Genomic DNA, 20,462 nt, shown 5'->3' with positions numbered 1-20,462 from the left:
CTGTTTCTTCATCTACCCACCCACCCATCCGACATTGAATTAAATGATTTATCAAGCAGCCCAATATCCTTTTAGCTGCGAAACACACTCCATGGCTTCCTGTTACCATTCAAAAACTAAAATATACCATAATGCAAAGAGTTCATTGTGAGACGTTCAGCTCTGTGGAAGAACGCCACTTGCAGGTGCAGAAGAGGAGGTGCAGCAGGGGCTTCCTCAGTTGAGCTGAGTTGCAAGATGCTTAGTAGGAGAGGGCCAAGAAGGCTTGAGTGATCCAGACAGAAGCTAAAATCTTCTAGTAGCCACATTAGAGAAAGTAAAAGGATTCAAATATAAATTTGTACTTCATCTGATATAACCAAAATATAATTATTTTGACATGTAGTAAGTAATAAAAATGCATGAAAAAAATCATTCTCTTTTTTTTTCTCCTTTTAGGGGAAGCTTTGGACAAATCCTCTCAATTCAGACATTAAAATTTCATTGAAAATATTTGCTCTGAGTTTAGCTTTCATATAACCACTAGTTTCCCAGGGACTGAATTGAGCATCAGTTTTAAAATTTATATTTAAGCTGATTTATGTTAAACTTATACATGTGTAACATTTATTTCTACATGTGTTCTAGTCGCACATCGAACGCTTTAGAGCCACACATGCCCAGTGGCTTTTGCACTGTACAGAGCTGAGAGCTTTGGGACATCACAGTAGGAAAGAGCAGTCGGAGTGATGCTGGGTCACTCAAGTATTAGAAGCAGTTTAAGCACAGAGTCAGACGGCAGGCAGGCAGGAATAGTTGCATCCAGATTCACAGAATGGTGGGAAATGGTTCAGAGTGAGCCAGCAGAAGAGATTGCTTCTTTCTTTCTTGCAGTGACATAATATCTAACCAGATCAACACAAGGGAGGCAGGCTTTGTTTAAGCTTGTGGTTTGGAGCTTTAGTACATCATGGTGGGGGAAGCCTGGTAGTAGGATGAACTTTAGGAAGTTAAGCATATCTCACCCACCATCGGGAAGCAGAGAGAAATGAAGCATCATGGTGCTCGGCTGTTTCTCTTTTTCACTTTGGGATGGTGCTGCTCATACGCAGGGTGGGCCATTCGTCTTTAATTAGCGCAGTCTGGATCCATCCCACAAGCATGCTCAGAAGTTCATCTCCTCTATGATTCTATGTCAATGAAGTAGGTCACGTGGGGCATACAAGGGAAGGAAGGAAGGGTAGTAGGTCTAATCCCTTTCCCCACAAATCCAGGTTGGAGCAGTCTGGGGGTCTGGATGGATGGAGAAGCAGGAGCTTCAGTGTGAGACCATGAGTGATCCACAGAGATATCTAGGGGAATGTAGGACAAGGGTCTGTGGCTCTGGAAAGGGACTTTGATGCTGAGTGTGGTTTAGGCAACAACTATGATGATCAAGTACAGGGAGACATGGGAGGTTTGAGGTCACCAGTGCTTGAGAGCCAGAGGTGGCAGGTAGCAGCTTTGTGGCAGGAGTCCACACAGCTCTTTGGTTAATAAAGTTTTGTGAGAATGTAGCTGTGCTCCTTGTGTTTTCCTGATGTCTCTGCACTAGACCTAAGAAACTGGATGAGAAACCAGTTGGCCTACAACGTAAGGCATCGCTTTCTTCAGCCCTTTCCTGAAGAGTTGCTGCCTCCGTTGTAGGGTTTAGGAATGGCAATTTAGTTGGAAGACTCCTCAGCCTGCACAGTGGGGTTTGGTGATACAGCATAGACAGTAGAATTCTTACTCACAAGCCTATGAATCTGATTCCTGACATCCGGCGGATCAAACTAGATGTGAGATATATATCTGCAATCTTAGTGCTAGGATAGCAGAGACAGGCCAGTCCCTAACCCAGCCAACCCAGCCACATGCTGAGCCTCCAGGCTACTGAAAGAATATGCCTTCCAAAATATGTTGGAGAGCGCTTGGGGTTGGAGATGCCTTAGATTGACCAGTTGTACATGCACCCCAGCACATGGACATGTGCACACATGTTCACATATACATGTGCACACAGAATAAAGAGGAGACCAATATGTCTATAGGAAGACTTCTTTCCTGAGAGATAATGTGAATGACAGTTATGTGTTGCCAAGAATCAAGGAAGAGAAGGATCGGACATCTCATCTGCATTGAACTGTTGCAAGATCCTTTGAAGTGTTGGGGTGAGCATCTTCAGTGAAGCCCGCTGGGCTTGCAGTGGGAGAGGAACAAGTAGACACAAAGCAAATTCCTTTCAGCCGCCTGGCAGTGAGAGGAAGGGGAGAGGGAGGCAGTAGAGAGAGGTTTGAACATTCTTTCATTCCTGCCATGAACACCAAGGAAGGAAGTCTGATGGAAAGAGGTGAGTGACTGAGCCAGAGATACAGGGGACAGTGGAGGCAGACGGAGCACCAAGGCTCCTTGCCTTTTAGGACCAGAGACATTTTCCTCACGTGTCTATGAGCTTCTTTGTTTTGGCCTGATCTGTGGTTTTTTTTTTTTTTAATTAATTAAAACTTAGGGGAAAAACAAATAAAAAAAATCAGTCAATCAAACAAACAAACCCACAACACAACCTTCCTCTCATCCCAGGCTTACAGCAGTCAGTACACTTGGAGGCTCATGCTCCAACCTTTACTCACAAGCTTAGTCACTTCCTTTTCTGCTCACCCCTCTGTGGGTTTATCCCTGCCGTCAGTGCAGATCCAATGTATCCAAAAGAAACAAACAAAAACCCCAACTGCATCTGCATTGACATCTGTTGGGTTTTGTTTTTTTTTTTTTGTTTTTTGTTTTTTTTTGTTTTTTTTGTTTTGGTTTTGGTTTTTTTTTTTTTTTTTGTTTTGTTTTTTTTGTTTTTTTTTTTTTGGTCTGTATTCCTAAACAATATGGCAGGGCAAGCACACACATCATGTTAGGTACTGTAAGCAGTCAGGAGGTGGAGTACACAGGAGGGCGCGTGTAAATCACATGCAGATCCTACACCTGCTGTATAAAGAGCCTGGGTGTGTGGAGGTCTAGGTGTGCCTGGTAGGAGACAGGATGCTGAGGGATGGCTGTACTCCATTGTATCCACCAAAGGTGCTCAACTGTAGCATTCGTGAGGTGAAAATGTAGCAAAAAGACAAAAATTCTTAAAGCATAAAGCTGTAAGGCACCTTATACATATGTTAGTAATCAAAGTCCAGGACTTATTGTTTTGATTCCATGAGAAAAGCAGAGTACGTGTGTGTGTGTGTGTGTGTGTGTGTGTGTGTGACATGCACTTGCACATGCCTGCTTTGTGTGAAGTTGTGTGTGCATGTGTGTGTGTTCATATGTATACAGCTGAATGGATATATTTATGTAGAGCCCAGAATACAAGTTCAGCTGCCATTCTCTGAGTTCTTTCTACCTTGCTTTTTGAGACAAGGTCTCTAATTGGTCTGGAACTTTCCAAGTAGCCCAGGCTGGCTACCTAGTGAGCCCCACGGATCTCTTTGCTGTCTCCATCTCCCCAGCTTCAGCACACTTTTGTAAAACACATTTCTCACGGCCGCACCACTCCTGACATGTGGAGACAGGTAGTAGTTGTTGTAAGGACCGTGCAGTGCAACCTGTTCTGGGGCCATTGCAGTGGAAGCCAAGGCTACATCTCTGCCTCCAGCCATGATAGCCAAGCATGTCTTCCGTGTCATAGGATGCTTTGGGTTTGTGGCAGAAGTCACCTTTCTTCTTTTTTACTGCTATGGAAGGACCCTTTGGTAATCAGAATTATCCTTTTAATTCTTTCTATGATTCTTGGTGTATTATTTCCTTGTCCTTTATACTTTTAATAGTTGAACCCAAATGAGGCTATCCCAAAGACATCTTGTTCCAAGCTGTAAAAAATGGAAAGTACCCATGTTGGACCACTTAACCAAGCTGTTGGTGGCTCTGCCCTAGTCCATGGAACAATACCAGACAGGAGCTAATATTGGGGGATGATAGTTGTTATCACTCAGCTACTAGGTTTTAAGATTTTGATATCTTATCACAGACCTCATCGGCCTGGATACACCTGTCTTTGATATATCTTCCTATCCAAAATACAAGTCTTTATGATTCTAGAACTGTCTACCAGAGCTGTTCTGATAAGGGTGCAGGTCCATTCTCCTATCTATGATTTCACCTTGTGATATAATCACACTTTTATGGGGAAAAAAATCAAAACATTTTATGGGGTAAAGAAATGGCTCATCGCCATTCTAGAGTCCTGAGTTTAATTCCCAGCATCCCTTCCTGGAGTCTCACAACTGCCTGTAACTCCAAATCAGGCAATGCACCTATGTGCCGTGCGTGGGCCCCTCCCCAACCCCGACACATAATTACAAACACTTTTTAATTTTCACTATTCAGAGAGGTCGTATCATGTGTAAATGTCCTCTCTAACATTTGTGGGTCTGTGGAAAACCTTGGAGTGGGACATTGGACGGCTGCTCAATAGGCCTTGGACACGTAGATTGCCATTTAGTGTGACAAATCCTCATTACCTCTTGGTCAGGGAGAAGTTGTCAGTGGTTGGAGTTGGGTCATGGACACTATTCAGTTCCTGTCCAGTGTTCCTGTGTGTAAACACCCTAATGATTTATCATTGATATCTATACTGTAAGTGCAGGGTGCTAATCCTACCTGCGGTTAGTAGGCTTCAACCGACTTTGGATACAAAGAAGAAATGCTACTAAAGAGACAAAGACTTTTTAAAAAAGAGATCATGAGGCTTCAAATAATAAGAGATTACTTTGACCAAGGCTGGTTTGCTCTGTTCCACAATTAGCCCTTTAACTGCACCATGATAAGTTAGTCCTAACTCTACACGGTTGCTAGAAGAAAGAAATACAGAACACATCAATGCTGCCCTCTCATTCAGCCAGGAGACAGCATGAAAAACTCGTTTTTAAAAGGAGTTGCTGAGAGCCCAGTCCTAGGTTTAGGTTGGTTTTATGATGAGATGGGATGTTCTGTGCCTGAGCATTTCCCAGTGGCCTCCCAGAGGGCTGGGTTTTATGGGCTAGTAATCATCGCTGTGATTTATTAAGCGCCTACTGCATGCAAGGCACTTTACATGTATTACCTCTGTGCTTTTAGAGACCGTGCATTTTTCACAAGTAGCACTTATCTCCATTCGAGTCTCCACTTCTGTGTGTGGCTAATTGATTAATACCTTTCTTCTCTATTAGGTCTTCACCTCCATGTTGATGGGATCCTATTGATTTTTGTTCCCCACTGTGGCCCCAACACTTACAGCAGCCTTGACATGACTGGGCACAAAATAATTGTTTTGTAGAAGAAATACCAAGGCTGGATACATGGATGTATGACTCCAGAACTAAGGAATAGGGAAAATAGAATGGTTGGTTGGTTGGTTGGTTGGTTGGTTGGTTGGTTGGTTGGTTGGCTGGTTGGAAGGTTGGTTAGTTGGAAGAGCTGAGAATGTAACCTAAGTAAGTCAACACTCCTGGTCAGCATGCATTCTCTCTCTCTCTCTCTCTCTCTCTCTCTCTCTCTCTCTCTCTCTGTCTCTGTCTCTCTGTGTGTGTGTGTGTGTGTGTGTGTGTGTTTGAGTGTGTGTTTGAACGTGTCTGTGTGTTTATGTGTGTAAGAGAGACTTCTCATAGGTTCTCATTCTGTAAGGCTGAGATGGTCCTTGTTGCTGGTCACAGAGCTTTTTGCCATCATCCTCACTCACAAGCTGCAAGTTAACAGTGGAAAAGCTGATAACTTCCTGTCTGTGGGAGGCAAGAGCATCTCTTTCAGAAAGCCCCTGCAGAAGACATGCCCCTTGCATCAGCACTGGTTGGCAAAAGGTGAATACCTTGGCCCTTTGTGGCCGGCCCTCCGGGGGCTATGATCTTTGGATCTTTTATCGTCTTCCCATGGTGTTGATACTCTTTGTGGTATTGATACTTACTGTCCATGTTACAGGAGAGCAAAGTTCTGATTATAACTCTGTTTGAAGAGGCAGGTTAACAGTATTCTTTTTCCCTGCTCTGAAGATATCCTATACCCCTCTCTGTCATATTTATCATGTAAGTGCCAAGACGAAGGTTGGAAAATCACAGAATCCTGCTGAGAATCAGCTCATCAGACATCAGCTGTCCCTATGCTCAGCTATGAGGCTGTCCGGCCAGTGCTCTAGCAGCCAGAGTGTGAAGAGAAACTGTCATCCTCTTCCTCCTTGCCTGCCCTCCCTGTCTAATCTGGAGCCTTAAGCTCTTCCTCACAGTCTGGCATGCCCGTGATACCCTAGGGAAAGCAGTGTGATGAAAGATTTACATTCTTTGCCATAGCCTCCTTGGTCAAGCACTGTCACACAGCTCCTGGGTGTGGGGACAGGCTCAGCCTTTGGCCTCTTTGTTAGGTTGAATAGAGAACTCCATGCCTATTGCCTACGTTGGCTAGATAGCACCTCTGAGAGAACCATTCCTGAAAAGGAGCCCCTACTGCTGAGTTGACAGAGCCTCATAGGGAAGGAGCCTTCTGATTCCTTGCTGCATCCCCATAGCCCTTTGTTACCAGCTCTTGTGTGCTTCCCAGATTCCCGCGCACCACAGGCTGCTGCCTTTGGATCCTTGACTTCTACCCTTGTTCATTCTCAGTTCTTTGAAGCGAGTAGAGACTGACATCTTCCTAATCTTTTTGCCTGGCTGGGACATAATGCTTCATTTTTGTGTGTATTTAAGATTGGAATATACACTTATGTATGTGGCATTCTGATTGTACAGTGGTAAGAAAACATGAAAGGATGCGTTGGGAAAGACATGTTTGAGTGAAAACCTCTCAGTCGCTTCCTTTACAGGGCTCAGCTGTGCCCCAACTGATCATGAAGTTGCTTTAATGAGATGAGGACTTCCGAGCTACAAGTGTCATTATATTATTGAAATCACACAAAGAGAATTGGCAGGTAGCTGCAGTTCGTGCCAACGACACTTACTGACGAGCCTCCCCTAGTTCTTTTTCAATACGGGACAGACCAGGCACAGAAAGTGTAGTTGACAAATGAGAACTACAGGACAGATGGGATTTTCTTAAATCACAGCACATGTTTTTACATCTGTCTCTTCTTTACATGGTTCCTCCCTTTAAGGTTTAGCTTTGATTTGTTTGGCATTGGGTGTTTTTTGGGGGGAGAGGGGGCCGGTGTAGGAGGGCTTAGTGCCTCTAAACTTCTTACCTATGATTTTGGCCTTTTAAAGGTAATGCTGAAAAAGTCCAGATGTGGGAAGCCAAAGATATGAAAGAGGTCATATTCTGCTTTTTGCTTTTATATATATAATATATATATATATATATATATATATATATATATTATGTATAATAAAAATCATTCTCATTTTGTAATGTGCTTGCATCATGGTCATTGTTCTCATAAAACCTACTGTATTTTAAGAAATGATACAATCTATGAAGCACTTCCCATTATGTAGACACCATGTCTTTAAATTATAGCAATTTCTTAAGATTTTAAGGCAAAATGAGCTCTTAGAAGTGTGATTAATGGCAGGGAATGAGGCTAATGCTGGGTCAACAGTGGCACTCCATTACAAAGAAGGTTGGGCTAATAAAAGCATCCATCTTTTGGACCAATAAAGCATTTGAATGATATGCTTATGGTTCTTATCATATCATACTCACTTGGTATTGAATAAACTCTGAACTTGCATTGTGGAAAGGCCACAGGCCTGAAGTGGCTGATGCCCTGGCTCTTTGTTGGAATCAGAAGAGGCGAGGCTGTGAGAGAGGCCTAGTGAAGGAGCTGTTGATGGGGTGTTTAACATGTCTCCATGCACACTGCAGTCTGGGGGCCCTTTTTGGTTTGAGACAATCAAAGAAAATCTTATTTCTCAGTTGATTATTTCCCTAGTCATGTAAGTGTTCTCTGTAGGTCCTTAATGTTTCAAGTGGCATTTTTAGAAGACCCAGTGTCATGAATTCCTCCTAGATTCTCATAAGTCCGCTGTGTCTCTGCTGGTTCCAATACATTCCCCCACACATAGGCTGGCATTGTTCACTCATGAGCTGGAGAGGAATTTTTTGCGGCTCCTGAATGATTGATAAGTGCTCAATATTGAGGTTTGATACCAAGACAATCTAATTTTCAAATATATCATTCTCCTGTGTGTGTGTGTGTGTGTGTGTGTGTGTGTGTGTGTGTGTGTGTGTGTGAAAACATTTTATGTTAGTTAGTGTTAGTGTAGTGAAATGGGCATTTGCAACCCATGGTGAACATGGTGAAGGTCAGGTCAGAATACAACTTATGATGGTCAGTTCTCTTCTACTGTGTAGGACCTGGGGATGGAACTTAAGTCTCCAGGTTTGGTGGCAAACGGCTTACTTCCCAAGCCATCTTGCCCATTTTCAGATATCTTTAAATTCTTCTGACAAAGCCAAAGAGAGCATCGGGCAGTTGTCTCTTATTTTGTTTTTCCCAAGTGTTGGCTTCTTATTGAACAAAGGAAGGCCATGGTTCTCACTCAGAGAGCAGAGGGTTCGGATTGACTTCTGTCCCCTTAGTTGGCTTTGGTACTTGTGTGCCAAACTCTTTGTCTAGTATAAAGGGTTCCATGTTGCCTTTCCCTTTGTAGAAGTGACACAAAATTTCCCCTGAAGAGATATTTGTTTATCAAATGTGAGCCATTTTTTAAAAATAGCAGGGAGTAGGTGTGGATGGAAATGACAGAGAAGGAGGAGGAGGGGGAGAAATTAGGCTTGGGGAACTAGCCCCAGTGTCCGCTCAGATGACAGACACACTTGAAAGTCTCAGACAGTCTGAGCTTTCTCATTCCATCGAGAATTTGTGAGAACCAACCAGACTTTCTATTTTCTTTTTTTCCTGGAGCTGAGGACTGAACCCAGGGCCTTGCGCTTGCTAGGCAAGTGCTCTACCACTGAGCTAAATCCCCACCCCCCAACCAGACTTTCTAATCTCAAGTCCTCTTAGTGTCTCTTGAAATTGTTTGTGAAGAACCTCGTGAAGAGCAGTCACTAAAGAACTCGGGGTCTATAGAAAATAAGCTAAGGAAACCTAGCCTTTGAAAGTAAACTTCACAGGGATGCGGGGAGAGGTGTGCAGACACATGGGAAGATTCCGGATGCCTGGGTTTTGTCTTTCTGGTCACCTTCACCTCCTCTGACTAGTGTCTGCATACATGGGTTCACCTTCACCTTAAAAAGAAAAGCCAGGGTTCAACCATTGGCCTTTTATTCAAGGAGCTTGGCAACAATGTCTTCAGGTGCCATTTTGAAAAAGCTGTGTTAGTTCTGCTTTATCGATATCCTACTCTTTCAGCCCAGCCTCAGGCAGGAGGACAGAAAGAGGGGAGACAGGAGTGGGGTGAGAGGGTTTGGGGAGAATGGGGAAAGGGTTCAAGGGCAGATAATGAGCAGAGACTGTTGCCCCAGGCAGAAGGCAAGGAAGGCCAGTTCGGCTTTTGTCTTCTTACTGGGACATCAGGTCAAGCACTTTGCTCTGCATTGCTTCCTTGTCATGCTGACCACATCCATGGTGGAGAGAGCCTGGAATGTGGAACGTTCTGTTCCCCAGCACTGGAGGAAGAACCTCTGCCTGCCGTGTGCTTGCGTCATCCCTTAGTTGAGCAAGCTGGGCTTGCCTTCTCTAGGGCAGTAGAACAGCTCCTGTCCTACAGGTCTTCTCCAGGCACAGCAGAGGCCTTTCAGGGGGTTAACCAGTCCTTGAGCCACAAGTTTTAGTATTAGGGGGCTCCAAATACTGAGTGAGAAATTCTTCCCCAAGCAGGGAACGCTGAGGACTTCTTGGCTATGTTGATTTGGGCAAAGAAGGCTGTGAGCAAAGGACACTGGAAACAAACCACAGCACAAAAGAAAACAAAAACACCAGAGAAAACATCGGAGATGCTTTGTAACTTTAAGTTTGCAGACCAGAGGTTAGATAACTGAAGCAAGAGCTAGTGAAGGCTGAGATTTCACAGTGGCCCGAAGGTTGGTGTGGCTGTGGGGAAGCCAACCAAGGTTTTCATTACCCTATTTGAGACAAAGACAAAAAAGCAAATAATGTCTTGATGGATAATATCATTGTCAGAGTCCTGGGGTGTGTCTCTTTAAAATATTTTTTTCTCACTTTCCACTTTTGCTTTGGATAACCAGCAGACAGTATACTTATATTTTATACTATATGTATACTTATATTTATACTTATATTTTATACTAGCAGAATGCAGAATTTTAAAAATTAATTAACAGATTGAAAGTGTAGGATGTTAGGTGCATTACCACACTGCTTTCCAGTATGTTTTGCTTATTAGATGTTAAGTAACAGAGGGATCTTCTTCACACGCACCAAAATTAAGTAGTTTAATGATATTATGCTATCTGTAAAATAAGTTCAAACTAATGCTTTCACTGTAGATTGAATCCCTAAATATAGCATTTCCGATAAGGTGTGATAATGTCTTTCTAACTTAGTCAGCTAGCTATGTATGGCAGTTTACATGGGAAGTGAATCTTTGAAGATTAAACATTTCTTCTTAATGGACATAGGGAATTAAATCACTCTGGCTTTTGCAAAGATACAATTTTTCCCCCTAATGCTAACCTCACAAGGAACTCCTGGGCAGAGTAAGGTACCCATCAGCTGACTATTTATAACATCTGTTGTTTCTCAAGGACACTATCTTCATGTGGCATAGTTTGAATTTTGCAGAGTCCTTGGGGGCTCTGCCCTTGTATCTGTTGGCCCAGTGGGTTTACAGAAGCTTTGCATATGGAGGGAGAAAGCATCAGGGCTTCCCTTATGGAAGAAATACCCAGAGCCAGGGTCTCTGTTTGACCCATGTGTTTCATTGATTAAAGATGAACCCAGGAGATGAGTGCAGAGCTACTGAAGCATGGAAACATCATGGGCTTTTTCAAAGCCAAGTCTAGATCCAGCCCTGAGTATTTTACCCCGTAGCCCATGACATATTTTTATCTGCCAACCATGAAATAAAGGGGATTTGCCAAAGGTTGACCTGTCTCTTTTGGGGTGACTTGTGTTTCCTGGAGGAGGTGCATGTCCTTGAGTGTTTTCTTTCCTCAAAGTTTCATGTAATGCTTCCAGGAAGGAGTTAAGCAAGTGCTACTTGCTTTATCCTGGCTTCCATGATGAGTAATGGCGGTTGGTAACAGCAAATCGTTGTTTATCCACAAACATGGCATTGTGCAAACAAGCAGGCCCACGGGTCTCCAACCAGTTGGATTTCCTGGTGGTCAGCAGCTGATCCGTGTAACTTACAACCTTCCTGGCTCTCTAAATGTCAGAAGAATGACGGCTTGTGTATCTTGCCTCCTTCCCAGCTGTTTACCCTGCAATGCATTTGCCTCCGTACCTCGACCTTGATTCTAGCGAAGCTGCCCCTTTCTCCTCTCCAGTTCTGTTTGCTTTCCCCTGCCCCTGGTGTCACCTATGAAATCTGTTGGTTATTCCACCTGGTTAATGTTAAATTGCTCTGGTAAGATGATGTGTTTGTTCATAAACACAAATGCTGGGCCCCCTGTTTACTGTACCCATGGCAGCAATCATTATTAAACAAATATCGCTCTGTTTGCGGGTGGAAGCAGCAGTTTATCCTGTAAGGTCTGTTTAAAAAGAAGAAGAAGAAAAAAAAAAAAAACACACCGCGTACAAATACACACATACAAGACTTAAATGCTAGAATTTCGATAAAGAAAGAAAAGGGGAGCCTGTCCCTGGAATGCGGTTGAAAGCGCCCTAGGTTTGCTTTTCTTATCTCTTGCTTGGGTGAAGGGGCCGGAGAGATTAGCGACTTGTTTGGCTTTTCTAAGAGATTTCCTTAGTGTAATGATATCTATGCAGTTGTTTGCTTTCTTCAGAGAGGGGCAAGATCTCCTGAAAGGCCACCAGCTCAGTCGTTGAGCATCAGATGGCTAGGCAATTCTTTGTGGAACAAACAAGGACCTAGAAAGTACAGGGAGGAAAGGTCTGGACTATGAACGAAGGGAGACGCTGGAAGGTACAGCTCTTGGACTTCATGTTGTTTGTGTCTGTCTCGTGTGCTGTGATGTGGGGTTGGTTTGATCCGGGCTGTTAAGTATGTTTTCTGTGACGTCTGAGAAGTGGGGGTTAACCTTGCCATAGTCTCTGAGAGGGTCTACTGTGGCATAACTAGGAAGGAACTGCAGTTTTAATGTGTACTTTACATATTTTAAATGATCGATGTTTTTACTCTAACCTGTCTTTCTCATCTATTTCGTTTTAAGCTGGGTTTGTCCCTTGTCCCACTTCTAGTTCCGTAAAGCAAGCCTCGGCGGGCGTCTCTTTAATTTGGCTTTGGTTGTGTGTGAGCCTTGTCTTTCTGACCACAGGGACTTCTTTGGATAAGACCCATCTGTTTTGGTGTTTTGTAGACAACAGAGAACACCCAACTCTCACCATCTTTGTTGTTGGGTCTTTTTATTATTATTATTTGTTATGGTTTCTGAATTAACCTTTCTTCTCATGCTGAACTGAACTTCACAGCACTTGGTTGAGTTAGAAAGTACAGGCCAGAGCTAGGGTGGAGGGAGAGGTGCCTCTGACCTTCAGTGGCAAAATGATGTCTTTTATCTCAGCGAAACTAATCTGTTTCAGAGTAACTTCCAGGAGCAAGATATATCTGCGCATCTATTAGAGTTTTTGAAGGATAAAATTAAATAATTGTTCCTTTCACACAACAGAGAAACGCGAGCCGAGGGTTCTTGATGACCTGCATTCATTCTGTTGCCATGTTGCAGTGAGCATATTGTTCACTCTGGTCACCTGAGCAGTTAGGGGCTACAGGCGAGGAGGCAGACACGTGAAGTGTGTCATTGATCCTGCTACTCGGTGGATGTTATAAACCTGGCCGTGTGTACACTAAATTATGTGAGATATGGAAATGGGGAGCTTACCCTTTTCTGAACTGGTGGTTGCTGTATTCTGCTGGGCCTTTCATGAGAGAGCTTAACTATTTGCAGGTACTAATGGTTAAAGTTCATTGGCAGGCTTTGTTAGTGCTCAAACCTAAAACCTATTTTCTTGGGTGGAAGGAAATGTGTTCTAACTGTGCTCTCCTGAGCACCTGGCCCCTTCACGCCTGACCTTCAGCAGCTTCCTTGAGGCAAGGCAAACAGCCTACCCTGAATTGGCAAAGCTCCCCTTCGTTCTCCTTTAATGACGTGAGCAAGGGTGGATCAATGTGCCAGGGAGTGGGCCCATTCTCTCGACTCATTTCTAGTGTTTTGTTCCAACCCTGGCCTTTCTTGCCAACATTCTGCTTACCATTGCTTTGATAATAATACTTTACTCACTTCCTGCCCTCTAGCAGACAAGAGGGCAGATCAACTGGAGTCTGGCATCTCAAACTCCAAGCTAGAAGTAGGAAGTCTTCAGAGGCACGTGTGGGTGGGGGTGGGATGGGGGCTTGTTGCCTGGATTCACGGGTGATTTATCAAGACCACATTGCCCTGAAAACTTGGATATGGTGGCTCTCATGTGCACTGCTGACCGGGTATGGGAGTCAGAAATTCTTTCTGCTTGGACATGTGAAGTCTCCTGTTTTAATATTGAAAGTCTGCCGGAGAAGAGAAACCTTGGCTTTTGTTAGGAGATTATTTTATTGTCAACCTATTCTGCCAACTCTGTTCTACGTTATGGGTTACAGAGGAAGTTAAACATCCTGTTCTCTACCATTTCCAGTCTGTCTGAATTGTCCTTCTGTGTATTACATGCTCACAGCCATGAGATAGATTTAAACCCCCTTCCCCAGATGATTATCTTGAATTTCCATTGAATGAGACAGTCTAACTGACTAGGTCTGTTAGACCTAACATGTCTATATGGGGTGTGGTGACAAATGCCTTTCATGTCAGCATTTGTGAGATTGAGGCAGGAAAATGCTTAGTTCAAGGCTAGCTGGACTGCTTAATAAGACCTCAATTCAGGAATCTAAAGGTTGAGGATATATCTTAAAGACAATACTTTTTAGCATGTACAAAGTCCCTAGTCACAACCAAAAAGGAAGGGAAGAAAATAAGACAGTGATTTAACAATAAACTGAATTTTCAATGGCAAGTTAACCCTTCTGAAGAGTTTCAGAAAATATGACATTTTAAAAAGTTGGTGTATGTGAATTGATGTCACTTCTATCTGATCAAGAAGTTAGACTTGGTGTTTTAGCTATGTTACATATATTATAGCAATTATATATCCATTTTCTATTATGTCGAAGGAGTACTTGAAAACAGAGGGTGATGAAAGTTTTTTGTTTTGTTTTTTTAAATAAATGGAGGAGGGAAGGCGAAAGGGGTGTGTGTGTGTGTGTGTGTGTGTGTGTGTGTGTGTGTGTGTGTGTGTGAGCTTCTAGGAGTACCAGTATAAGAGGCCAGAGGACAACTTACCAGGAACACTGTCCATCTAATTTTAAGACAGAGGCTCCCGGTTCCTAGAGGTCTCACCTAACTGCTAGCTAAGCCCCAAGGATCTGCCTGTCTCCATCTCCCCAGCACTGGGATGTGCTTCCAGGCCAAGCTCATGGTGGATTCTGAGACTGAGCTCAGACCCTCTTTACAAGGTTGGCAGTTTATTAATTCGGCCAGCTTTCTAGCCCAGAACAGAAACGTCTTCGTTGGAGCCGTCTCTCCCTCCATTTAATTAATAAATATAAATTGTCTGGTTCAGTTGACAAGCACAAGCTGGTTTCTGTTCATTATTTTTTTCCTCCTCTGAAGCATAGGGAGGTAGGGAATCAACAAATCACGGTAGCCCATTCTGTGAACTACAGCTAGTATTTTTACTCTCCCACAGTTGGCCATGGGGACTCATCTATCGTGTGCCTATTCGTGCTCCCATTGTGGACCCAAATCTCCTTGCCCTTGGAGAGTTGGTGCATCACTTTTACAATACCCGCATCTGTTCAGGGGAACCTATGATGATCCCAGCTTTGCCTGTTCTGCCCTCAACAAGAGGTCAAATTTGTTTTGTTTTTGTTTTGGGCATGCATTTGACAGTTGCATTCCCTTTGAGCTTTTACCAAAATCCCAGATTTTCACAAGATAGATGGAGACCTCTACAGTGCATGATAAAGTTGATAATACATAAATCATTTTTAACAACAGGTAATATGCATAATTTACGGTGTTACTGTGCTATCTTTTGATATTTATGATGGATAATGCTCAGTTTTTGCCCTCATATTACTGCTTTAAATTATACCACAAGAAAATTAATGAGAAAGTAGATTTATGGGTTTCATTTGTTTGTCAATTCGGAAATTAATTGGGTGTTAATTTTAGCCGTCCCTCATCAGACCCGGAGTTTAGTACGTGTGCATTACTTTGCATTCATTGTAGCCTACCTCCCATTTACTGTGGGTCACTAGCTTTGCATACATTAAAATAGCCCTGCGGCTCATTCCCTTGATTACTTTTTGAACTGCCATGCATTAGAAAATTTACGCCTTTCTGTTATAATTATGAAAATTTGGTATTGGAAGTGTCTTCAGCACCCTGACTTGTGCTTGGGTGGTCTGTCTCTCCATGAAATAGGACCAGTGGGGGCTAAAAAAAGACTAAAGACTAAAGACTTTTCTCCGAAGGGTTCATTCATGGCTTGTCAGAGTCATCTCAGAAGAGAGATGATCAGCTGTTGTCATTCACTCTTCCTTGTGTTTGGTTTGTCCCCACCACCACAACCACCACTTCATTTTTACTGCATGGCGCTACTCCTAGAGAGGGATTTCATGTTGTGTGAGCAGTTGCCACCATGGCTCTCCTGTCTTGCTTCCTAATCTCTGAATATGACCTCTATTGCTGCCCACTTCCTGTCCTCACTGCTTCCTGCTCCAATGTCACCAAGTGAAGAGTGCCATGCTCTGTGATGGGCCCTGTGGCATCTCCAGTCCCACAAGGCCTCCATTGAGGGCCCCTGCCTTTCATCTGGGCTATTCTATTGCCTCTCTTTTGTAAGGGAGCAACACATGAGTGGTTACAGGGTGGGGCTTATTTGATGTCCTAAGCCACCCCACCATGCAACTGCACCTTGCTCCTTGAAACTCCTTTGTTTGTCTTCTGTTGCCATGTAAACTTTGTGTGCAGTGTAGAGGAACCAGTTCCTTTGCTCGGTGAGACCCTGAAAGAAACACACACTTTAAAAAAAAAAAAAATCTTACTGTAGATAGCATGTTGGTATTTTTTCCCTCTGAATGATAAATTCAAAATTATGAAGGATTTTGTAGTTAAAAAGGTAAATTCAAGATTATAAAGGATTTTGTAATTAAAAAAGTCCAGAACCAAAGCTAACACCCTGTCCTCTTGCTTTGCTGACCTCCAAAGTGTTACGTAAGAGATAAGAAAGCAAGAGATGAATGTTTACTGTTTCTAGAATCCTAACACTCCTGGTCTTTCCCTCTCTTCCTCCCTCATAGCTTTTGTTTTCTCTTTAGCATTACAGTCTCCATCCCTTCCTTCTCTGCATAGAATGTTAGTGAGGAAGCAGATGGTCCTTTCACAAGACTAGGGAGGGCAAGTCATAGTTCCTCTGTTCACTGGATACATAGTTCCTCTGCTCACTGGATACATAGTTCCTCTGTTCAATGTCCTGGAAGTTGCCTTGCCCTTAACTCACTTCTCCCACAGCAGTAGAGACATAGTCTACAAAACTCTGTTTGGTTTAATTTACACATCCCTTTGTGAACAGACCAAGTTCTTTAAGGGCATTTATTCTGCTTCATATAAATAATTGATCAGCCAAGTTAATTTACTTCTGCCTGACTTGGTCAACCTTAATTAACTGCCCTGGAATCAAGACCGAACTTTTTGTTAGCTTAAAATCTTTCACAAGCCTGATAACAAGGGCTTAATTTTTTTCTAAATTTTCAGCAACAACACTGTTACCAAGGAAATAATCATAATAATAAAACTGTGTTTTAATTTACTATAAATACATTGGCCTGGACATTATGAATTTTCCAGAAGGTTTCCACAGAGGAGCTCTGTTGGTAACAATAATAAATAAGCATGTGAGACCCAGTTCTTCTTATTTTTAAAAGTCCCCTAAAAACAAACAAACAAACAAAAAAGAACCAAAGCAAGCCTTTAAAATTAGTATCTCTTATATTTCCAAGCAAGGTGGCAAGAGTATGGTTTGGGTCTCCTTAAGTCTCTGAGTGCCAATCCTGTAGGGTTGCAATGTGTGGGTAATCAGATGCATGGTCCTGTGCAGAAGGCATAAGGGGAAACTGGGGAAAAGCTTGGGTAAGAGGTGGCTGAAGCCTCCAGAGACAAACTCCTCAAATTTAAGCACCACAGATACCTTAACAGAACATGTGCTTTCAGTTCATAGTGGTGGAAGGTGATTCTTTGGTGCAGGGGAGTCCCAGAGAGGAGGAGCAGAGATTGAGCAAACACAGGCCTTGGGGCAAACTCCCTCTAAGAAAAGAAAAGGCAGAACTCCATGGCAGAGCCGATCATGCTTCATCCCAGCCCTTTGCTTGTTTTGCACCGACATGGTGGGACATCAATAGGAAATGACAGTCACTTCCTAAAACATTGAGGGCCCTTCACTCTGTGTATTTTAAGACCTTCTCTTTCCTACCTGCTACCCTCTTGCCCTTGCTGAAATTCAGTTTCTCCTGGTCAAGGTACTCATTCGCCACTTATCCAGGGCCTCTCTGAAGGAGGAAGTCTTGGTCATGTCCAAACTGGAAAGGCTCTATGGCTACATCTGTCTCCTAATCCAAACAGTAGTTTTCTTGTCTCTGAAATGGGGATAAATAACGTTTACCTCCCTCCTAGAGATTTGGGAGTTGGAGATTTAAATGTATCAGAGGGTTTTAAATGGAGATATAAAAGCTTATTAAATGGCCTGGAATGTTTGATAGAAACACTCATGGCCCAGACGGTGTCAAAGATACTTAGACACCCAATCTTTCATTTTCTACACAGCCATTTCACAAAGCCTCCGATTGATGTTGTACCTTTTAGAAAATTAAAAGTCCTCCAGCCCATGTACTCTAGTTAGCACTTGGCCGAGAACATCCTTAGACCAAAATAATACTTTATACGGTTTTAGTCCCAAGCCCTGTATTCTCGAAACCCAATTTGTGAGCCAAGCTCCTTGGCCGCAGGCCTGCCTAACTTGTCCTGGAGAACTTCGCAGCCTGTTTTAGAGCTGCACAGAGCAAAGGAACTGCTTCTCTTCAAACTGCATGAGAGGTGGTTCTTACTCCTGCTATGGTGCTGTCAACCAAGGAAGCTAGAACAGAGGCAAGCTTTTAGACACCTGTTCTCTGGTCCCAAATTCCCTCAGATGACATGGTTTGAAGGCAGTTCATGCATAGGTCTGTTCCAAAAAGACAGAATTTATGACTGTGTGTGCTTTGTCTGAGGGCAGGTGAGGAGTTCTCATACAGGCCATTTGCAGAGAGATGGCTCAGCAGTTAGGGGCCCTGGCTACCCTTCCAGAAGCCCCAGGTTTGGTTCCCAGCATGCATATAGTGACCAACCATCCAAACTTCAATTTGAGGAGGGTCCCACATCCCTCTTCTGACCTCCTTGGGCTCCAGGCACACCCATGGTACACACACATATTTGTAAGTAAAACATTCTTTAAATCTTTAAAAAATAAAAATATATCTTTTTAGAAAAAGGAATTTTTCTGTCCTATGAGTCTACTCTTTGGTATAGGCAGACTTTCTAGAAAGTAGGAAACATATTTTATTAAGTTTTTTTTGTAACTAATATATATAAAGTGGATTTTATTACTGACTACCCTGAGATGAGATATCTGTCTATTCCCTTGTCACTGTGCCGTATTGGGGACTAACTTAGGACTTACTGCCCACAAGGCGCCTGTTATACCACTGAGCTATATCCAGCCAGAAGCGTATTCTCTTACATGTCCAAATATACAAATGGTCAAGTATATGGTATAGAAAGTAAAGCAGTAAGAAAAACTCCTAAGCTTGAATACATTTGAGATAAAGAAATGTTTTCATGTTACTGGTCTCTTGTTGCCTGTTTTGTATCTCTTGGGGTGGTGTTTTGTTTTCTTGGGGTTTGTTTTGTTTTGCTCTGTTTTGATAGATTCTTTCCATGGTGGGAGGTAATAAGCCACAGGCGGTTTCTAAAGGACAGTAAATAATAGGAAGTCTGGTCCAAAGACACAGGGAGACCCTCTGTTGCTTCTCACATTGTTTCATACCTCTTAACACCAAAGGGTATTCTTGATAAACTACAGAATTGACCAAAAAGTCAGTCTTTGGGTCCCTGTAGTCTGCATTATGGCTGCAGTTGACTGTGGACTGGAAGCAGAGGAAACGGGAGTCTTTAAATGGCCATTCTTCATTTTGGTTTTCAGGCAGGCTGCAGAGAGCAGACTTCTGCTAGTTTTTAACAGAAGCCCCGCCTCCTCCAAGAGTGTCCAGCGTGCTTCAGATTCCATGCGGTTGTGCATCCAGTGCAGTGGGAGAGGAATAGGTGGTCCTGCACAAGGGTGATTTGAATGGAATGGTTTCTGTCTTGTCTGGCATTGGGAATTCACATTAAAGTCTTCCCTTGTTTAAGCATCTCTCAGCTTTGATGTGTGAACTGACTGCTTCCTTTGGTGACTAGTATTTTTCCTTCCCACATGCTAGTCTGTGAACTTGGCTTGTCACCCTGTGCCTCAGCCTTCGGAAACCAGGCAGCGAGTGAGAGATACGAAGGCAGAGCATCTCCCTTCCTGTGCTCGCCATAGCTCGCCGTGACACAGTGGCCATGAAATTAATGCACGGGGCCTTTCCGCCCTCTCTTTAAAGTTTACCTGCGTTGGAGGCTGGGCACGGGTGGAGGAACGTGCATGCCACTGTGAATCTGTGGAGATCAGAAGACAACCCTCAGATGCCAACCCTAGCCATTTTTCCTTGTTTAGGACAGGGTTTCTATGCTGCTGCACAAGCCAGACAGCCTGGCACAGGCGCCCCTGAAGATTTCCCTACCTGCGAATCCCATTTACTGACAGGTAGATGCTTATATGACTGAATCCAGCTCTCACCTGGCTCTGGGGACCTTAACTCAGTCACCAGGCTTATGTAGCAAGTGCTTCTGTCCACTGAGCCTTCTCCCCATGCCAAGCTTCAGTTTTCTTCTCTATGAAGTAGAACTCGTGATTATTATTGGAAGCCACGGAACACGCAGGAATCGCCTGTGTAATGGAGAGTCCAGCACAATGCTGCTGACCAGCAGATAGACTTTGGCCCGGATGGACACCTAAACTGGCTCCCAAAGCTGATGGTCCTTGTGCTCAAGAGAGTAACCAGAATTAAGTAGTAAAATTAGTGTTAAGTGTTGTCTTTGCCTATAAGACCAGCACCTGGGAGGCTCAGGCAGAAGGAGTTCAGGTTCAAGGCTAACCTGGGCTTTTGGGTTTTGTTTGTTTGTTTGTTTGTTTGTTTTTGTTTTTTTGTTTTGTTTTGTTTTTTTGG

At 43.3% G+C, this 20,462-nt stretch overlaps 1 protein-coding gene across 19 annotated transcripts in view; it reads left to right on the top strand.

The window, feature by feature from the left end:
- The window catches only part of Foxp1 (forkhead box P1), a 691,302-nt gene that overhangs the window by 433,477 nt on the left and 237,363 nt on the right, over nucleotides 1-20,462 (top strand). For 3 of the 19 annotated variants that reach the window (XM_063285834.1, XM_063285830.1, XM_039107382.2), the window contains exon 1: nucleotides 9,407-11,996. The exons of the other annotated variants lie outside the window; for them this stretch is intronic. The gene's annotated coding sequence lies outside the window, so the exon portion shown is untranslated. Of the gene's footprint in view, nucleotides 1-9,406; nucleotides 11,997-20,462 lie in introns of those variants that run through there. 19 annotated transcript variants of the gene reach the window in all.

Source organism: Rattus norvegicus, chromosome 4 (assembly GCF_036323735.1).
Source record: "Rattus norvegicus strain BN/NHsdMcwi chromosome 4, GRCr8, whole genome shotgun sequence".
Lineage (NCBI taxonomy): Eukaryota > Metazoa > Chordata > Mammalia > Rodentia > Muridae > Rattus > Rattus norvegicus.
Note: the sequence above shows the minus strand (reverse complement) of the source record. Positions and strands in the feature narration are given on the sequence as shown.